This window comes from Mirounga leonina, unplaced genomic scaffold (genome assembly GCF_011800145.1).
Source record: "Mirounga leonina isolate KUSES-001 unplaced genomic scaffold, KU_Mleo_1.0 Mir_97, whole genome shotgun sequence".
In the NCBI taxonomy this organism is placed as follows: domain Eukaryota; kingdom Metazoa; phylum Chordata; class Mammalia; order Carnivora; family Phocidae; genus Mirounga; species Mirounga leonina.
In genome coordinates this window covers 5059306-5066930 of record NW_023270889.1, presented here as the reverse complement: position 1 = coordinate 5066930, position 7625 = coordinate 5059306, and the positions used below count along the sequence as shown (strand labels likewise).

General features: G+C 39.9%; 1 pseudogene; it reads left to right on the top strand.

The window, feature by feature from the left end:
* The first annotated feature begins 1175 nt into the window (after positions 1-1175).
* LOC118006510 lies at positions 1176-3088 on the top strand (annotated as a pseudogene).
* Positions 3089-7625: the final 4537 nt, after the last annotated feature.

The window sequence follows — 7625 nt, the reverse complement described above, 5'->3', positions numbered from 1 at the left end:
CCTTCCTTCCTTCCTTCCTTCCTTCCTTCCTTCCTTCCTTCCTTCCTGTCCATCTGTCTTTTTTCAGTATTATTTTTGTGTGTGTATGTATATGTTTTTCATTTTTGTTATTAAAGTATAGTTGACATACAATGTTATTATCCAAGACATTTCTTCACTTCTCTCTTTGCATCAAACAACATATCCATCTGCACCTGTGTGCTCCCTGCTTCCAGCTCCCATCTAACAGGCCCTCCTAGCTTTCTCCAGGTGAGCCAAGCTCTTTTGGATTCCAATAACCCCATCAATTCCCTTTGTCCCAGCCTATGTGTAGTGGCAGCTTCTGCTATTTCTAATCTCAGGGTTACCACATTTTCCTCTCGCTTGGAGTCCCAGGTCTATCTATTAAACCAGTGTCACTCTTATTTTAAATACTTGGAATGATTATCTTTTTCTGGTTGGATCTTGATTGATTCATTCCATTTCTTCTTTCTTTATCTGATGATTGGTAAAATCACTCTCACAAATCTGTTATTATTGTCATCATCATTGACAATGTAATATGTGTATTGCTATCTGCAGGGCACAGTGATCAGTGCTGTAGATAGAATGAGGGATAAGACTAGGCCCGAGTAGTGGAAATGATAAGAAGGAAGGCAGAAACACTGACATACATATTGGGTTTCTGAGTTCATAGATGGCTCAATATATGGACCTTGTTGAATGAAGATACTAGTGAGGAGTATTGGAGCTTCTGATTTGACAAAACTTGGGGTAGAATTTCTTTATTCATTCACAGATAATTACAGGCTCTAACCAAATAGCAGGGTCTTTGCTAGGCGCTAGGATGAGGTACTAGGCAAGACTAGGAACATACAAGATGCAAGGGGAACTGCATTCCTTCTAGAGGCTCTAGGAGAGAGTCCATTCTTTGCCTTTTTCAGTTTCTAGAAGCTGCCTGCATTCCTTGGCTTATAACTCCCTTCCATCTTCAAATCCAGCAATTTTATCACTCCAAGACCTCTGCTTCTCTGACTCTGACTCCGCCCCCCTTACCTCTTTTACTTTTAAGGACCCTTATGATTATACAGGGCCCATCCGAATAATCCAGAATAATCTCTCCATTTCAAAAAACCTCAACTTAATCACATCTGCAAAGTCTCTTGCTATGTAAGGTGACATATGCAGGGATTAGGATGTGGCCATCTTCTGGGGACCATTATTCTGCCTACCACCCCCTTCCCATACCCCCTGAAGCATTGGGATGGTCACAATCAGACTTTGCGAAGGAGATGCTAAAAGCAATAGGTAAACCCAGCTGGGTGCCACATGCCTTTCCTTCCCTCCCTTCTCCCCTCCCCTCTCCCACTCCCCCCTTCCTTTCAGCAGTTCTGCTTCCTGGTGAATTCTGCAGAGTCCAGAGAAAGACTCACTGGTTGTCACCTCCTCTGTTCAGGCCTTGACCTTCAGGAGCCTGCTCCCTTCCTCTCCTGGATCTTCCTGTCCTTCAGTTTTGAAGTTGGTGGCATGGTGGCTGCCCTGGCAGGCTAGGCTCTCTGAGAAATGTGGCAGAGAAGCCGGTCAGCAGCTACCCAGCAGCCTGAGCTGGGCAGCGTGGACTCCAGACTCACCCTGGTCCAGTTCACCATGTGACGGGGCAGCGTTCAGTTCTACAAGTTAACAAGTATCCACAGGCAGTTTTCTTGGAAGTAGATGTGCCTCAGTGTCAGGAAACAGCTGCTACCAACAGTCTATCAGCAACACTAATATTTGTTTTTTCAAAACAAAGTGAGACTTGACCAATATCAAGGAGCAATGCTGTGGGATTAGAAGACAGAAAAAGTTAAGCAGTACTTAGAATATGACCCTGGAAGCTGTAGGGACCCAGACATTCCAAAGGGCTGTGTGGATTTAATGTCTCCTATTAACATGCTGCTCATGTCTTAATGAAAGCAAAGAGCATGGGTTTGACCACTGATTCCAAAAGGCATGACCTTGGAATGATTGTGATGAACAGCTACTTATTACTGTAGCACGTAATCAACTGCTAAGCTCTATTCAATGAGATTGCAAGGGCCAGCTAATAGTCAGGGGCCTAAATATGTAAAAAATCTTACCAATCTACCCCAATCTATGGGTTTTGAAGAAGCAGAAAGAAGTGACTAACTCAACCTCTGGAAATAATGGAGGATAATATTAAAGAAGATGGCATTGTCCCTCTTCATTATTATTAATCTTAACAGTGTAACTATAGTTGTTTGGTCCAATCAAGGTGAAGAAACCATAATTTCATATGTTACCTTTATTGGTACTGCAGTCCAAGCAACAAATATGAATGACTTTAAGCCAGTAGTTGGCAAAAAAGGAGAAAGCCGCACAAGATACAAGAAAACCGCACTGAAATCCTGTTTATAGCTCCTGGATAATTGCTTGATTCTCCTCAGAGACTGTCGATATTCCGTTCATTGTTATTACCAATAAATCATTGCTTTTGTTCAGATGGTATCACTAGTATTTTTATTGTAATCTTGATACATGCAATGGCAAATAAAAAGTCACTCATTTTTGCCAAGCTTAAAAAAAAAGGCAATAGCTAAAGCCCAAACTCTAAGATGAACTGGCAAATTTGCATTGTTTCCCAATACCCCTCTTTTTAGGGAAGAGTTTTCAAAATCAGAGAGGTGGCAAGACTCTTAGCAGAACTGATGAAACCACCCAGTTCCTGGATAGTCAATGGAAAACTTTTATTGGAGAACAGTTTTGCAGTATTTTTTTTTTTTTTGGAAGATTTCTCTGAAATTCCAATTTAGGTGACAGCAAACAAGTAGGCAATGACGAGTGGTGGTAACAGTTTTTTTCTCAGCAACTGGAAATAGGTGTATGTTTTGTGTGAAATGAGGGCTCAGTAGTACACACCTGTGGGATCTTCCAGCAGTGGCTGGACCCACACATTCTGGGACATCCCATCCATACTGATAGCCATAAGTAGTGCCCCTTCATACACTCAAAGGACAACACCAAATGCATGAAAATCCCATGTGAAAGGATATTTCTAGACTATGGATTCATATATTATAAAGGGACTCTTCCCAATTTTCTGCTGAATATTTTGAGCAGAAAGGTGGAATTTATAAGAGATAGAATGTAATCAAAAGAATTAAGGGATCAGAAAGATGTTCCTAACCAGAAACAGGGAAGAGGAATGGATGCCTGAAAGCCTCTACTGTGATCTCCTTCCATTTAGGGCCTAGGATGTGTGAAGTGAGTCTGAGGACTTCTATGGGGACACATCCTGGAAGAGCAGAAACACTTCTTTGGGGAAGGATACTCTTCTACAAACTTGAGAGTACCCTACATTTCTCAGCTCTGTTCAGGAAAATTAAAGGACAGTTTCAGTTTTATTTTGTTCATAAATGTCTATCACCCTCCCCTCACTCCATGAGATTTCAGGAATAATGCTAAATTGCACATCTGAGAAGTTTGACTCAAATCAATTATCTAAATGTGGGATTGATAAAAACAACTATTTAAGTAGCACTGATAACTGATGAGAAGGATTGTATTGCTTCCCTACTTGCCCCCTGGCCTGAGGCAACCTTTTAATTGTCAAAGTATCATGATGAACTATTTCACAAGAAGATTAAAGATTTCACATCTAGTTCCCAATCCTAAATTTATGCATGTTCAGAGTAGAGATCCTTCTCTTTCAGCCAGGAAACAAATTTCACAATAAACAACTTATTACTTTTTAAAGTATGGTGTAGGTAATAAGATAGAGCATAAGGTTGATATTTCTCAGTAGTTTAATTCACAGGGCCTGGTCTATTTGGAAAGGAAAAAAAAAAACTGTTTTCTTTTGTTTGCTAAACCCTCTTTTTTCCAAAATCCTTCTTGTCTGGGAATGGGGAGGTTTAGATCACTAGCAGGTATCAGGGGGAGACACAGTAGTCAATGCTAAATAGGCAATGATTATTACACAGGATATGTTTATATCCTTTCACACTCATTTTCAAATTACCATTACTCAATTGAAGTAGATTTCTGTTCAACATTTTCCAGGACCATGTTAAGTAAGACCAATGATATTAGCTACCATTTGTCTACCATGTGGCAGGCATTTTATTATTATTATTATTTTTATTTTTATTAACATATAATGTATTATTTGTTTCAGGGGTACAGGTCTGTGATTCAACAGTCTTACACAATTCACAGCGCTCACCATAGCACATACCCTCCCCAATGTCCATCACCCAGCCACCCCATCCCTCCCACGCCCCTCCACTCCAGCAACCCTCAGTTTGTTTCCTGAGATTAAGCATCTCTTGTGGTTTGGTTTGTCTCCCTCTCTGGTTTCTCTTGTTTCATTTTTTCCTCCCTTCCCCTATGATCCTCTGTCTTGATTCTCAAATTCTTTATAACAGTGAGATCATATGATACTTATCTTTCTCTGATTGACTTATTTCGCTTAGCATAATACCTTCTAGTTCCATCCATGTCATTGCAAATGGCAAGATTTCTTTTTTAGATGGCTGCATAATATTCCATTGTGTGTGTATATATATATATATACACCACATCTTCTTTATCCATTCATCTGTTGATGGACATCTAGGTTCTTTACATAGTTTGGCTATTGTGGACATTGTTGCTATAAACATTGGGGTGCATGTGCCCCTTCAGATCACTACATTTATATTTTTGGAGTAAATACCCAGTAGTGCAATTGCTGGGTCGTAGGGTAGCTCTATTTTCAACTTTTTTTTTTAAAGATTTTATTTATTTATTTGACAGAGACAGAGATAGCAGGAGCAGGAACACAAGCAGGGGGAGTGGGAGAGGGAGAAGCAGGCTTCCCTCTGAGCAGGGAGCCCGATGTGGGACTCGATCCCAGGACCCTGGGATCATGACCTGAGCCAAAGGCAGACACTTAATGACTGAGCCACCCAGGCACCCTCTATTTTCAATTTTTTGAGGAACTTCCATCCTGTTTTCCAGAGTGGCTGCACCAGCTTGCATTCCCACCAATAGTGTAGGAGGGTTCCCCTTTCTCCACATCCCCGCCAATATCTGTCATTTCCTGACTTGTTAATTTTAGCCATTTTGACTGGTATGAGGTGATATCTCATTGAGGTTTTGATTTGGATTTCCCTGATGCCGAGCGATGTTGAACACTTTTTCATGTGTCTGTTGGCCATTTGGATGTCTTTTTTGTAGAAATGTCTGTTCGTGTCTTCTGCCCATTTCTTGATTGGATTATTTGTTCTTTGGGTGTTGAGTTTGAGAAGTTCTTTATAGATTTTGGGTACTAGCCCTTTACCTGATACGTCATTTGCAAATATCTTCTCCCATTCTGTTAGTTGTCTTTTGGTTTTGTTACTGTTTCCTTTACTGGGCAAAAGCTTTTTATCTTGATGAAGTCCCAATAGTTCATTTTTGCCCTTGCTTCCTTGCCTTTGGCGATGTTTCTAGGAAGAAGTTGCTATGGCTGAGGTTAAAGAGGTTGCTGCCTGTGTTCTCCTTTAGGATTTTGATGAATTCCTATCTCACATTGAGGTCTTTCATCCATTTTGAGTCTATTTTTGTGTGTGGTGTAAGGAAATGGTCCAGTTTCATTCTTCTGCATGTGGCTGTCCAATTTTCCCAACACCATTTGTTGAAGAGACTGTCTTTGTTCCATTGGACATTCTTTCCTGCTTTGTCGAAGATTAGTTGACCATAGAGTTGAGGGTCCATTTCTGGGCTCTCTATTCTGTTCCATGGATCTATGTGTCTGTTTTTGTGCCAGGACCATACTGTCTTGATGATGACAGCTTTGTAATAGAGCTTGAAGTCCGGAATTGTGATGCCGCCAGCTTTGCTTTTCTTTTTCAACATTCCTCTGGCTATGCGGGGTCTTTTCTGGTTCCATACAAATTTTAGGATTATTTGTTCCATTCCTTTGAAAAGAGTTGATGTTGATAGGGTTGCATTAAATGTGTAGATTGCTCTGGGTAGCATAGAGATCTTCACAATATTTGTTCTTCCAATCCATGAGCATGAAACATTTTTCTATTTCTTTGTGTCTTCCTCAATTTCTTTCATAAATATTCTACAGTTTTCTGAATACAGATTCTTTGCCTCTTTGGTTAGATTTATTTAGGTATCTTATGGTTTTGGGTGCAATTGTAAATGGGATCAACTCCTTAATTTTTCTGTCTTCTGTCTTGTTGTTAGTGTATAGAAATGCCACTGATTTTTGTGCATTGATTTTATATCCTGCCACTTTGCTGAATTCCTGTATGAGTTCTAGCAGTTTTGGGGTGGAGTCTTTTGGGTTTTCCACATAAAGTATCATATCATCTGCAAAATGTGAGAGTTTCACTTCTTCTTTGCCGATTTGGATGGCAGGAATTTTTCTTGTGGTATTTTTTATATTCTCAAGAACCCAACTAGATAGTTGATACACTCATCATTTTATTATGAAGAAATCAAGAATGAGTACATTTGTAGTAAATAACTGAGTTGGAATTTCAACCCAGAGAATTTAATCCCAAAGTTTGTCATCTTTCTATAATGATTAGTTGTCTCATTCAAAGTATATCACTGAAAATATTCTCCCTGAGAGAAGTGCAGTCATCAATGAATTATCCAGGTACTGGGACTGAGTTACACAGCTGGTGCTCTAAAGCCCCCCTTTTTTTTCTTCTTCTGGCTACATCCCTTTGGTCTCTAATATTGGACTTCTTTCTCTTACCATTTAATCAGATTTCTTTTATTTTTTTTAAAGATTTTATTTATTTATTTGAGAGAGAGAGAGAGAGAGCATGGGAGAGCACAGCAGGGGGAGGGGCAGAGGGAGAGGCAGACTCCCCACTGAATAGTGAGCCCTCCACGAGGGATCCATCCCAGAACCCCAGGATCATGACCTGAGCTGAAGGCAGATGCTTAGCAGACTGAGCCACCCAGGTGCCCCTAATCACATTTCATTAAGCAGAACTATTTTCTCCTTTCAGGGAAAATGAGAACAATTAGAACTTAATCATCCAAAGTCATGAGTTTTCATAGCTCTACTTTTGCTAATAGAACAGAATAGAAAAGTATTCAGTTATAATTTTGCAATATTATTGTCACCAAATTTTTCTATTTATGGGAATTTTTAAATATGTACAAGTGACTATGCTGGGATCACAAATGTGTAAATGTGTGCACAGATGTGACAACTTCAACTTGTAGATGCATAGAAGAATTCAATAAATTTATCATAGTCTTCTCATTACTTTTCACCCAGTGGTATCATGTACTAACTAGTAATAGAAAGAATTAGCACTTGAATTATTTATTATTTATTTTTTGGGTGAGGGGGAATGAGCAGGGGAGGGGCAGAGGGAAAGGAGAGAGAGAATCTTAAGCAGGTTCCATGCTTAGCACAGAGCCCAGCACTGGACTTCATCTCAAGATCCTGAGATCATGACCTGAGTGGAAATCAAGTGTCCCATGCTTAACTGACTGAGTCACCCAGGCCTCCCTTAGCACTTGAATTAATAGCTCTTGCCATGCCTGATGTATGTGTGGTCTTCTTACTAAAGTTCATTTATTTGCTAATATATTGGCTAATACATCTGAGCCATGCAAAGGTAATTTCCATACCTAGAAGATACTGAAGA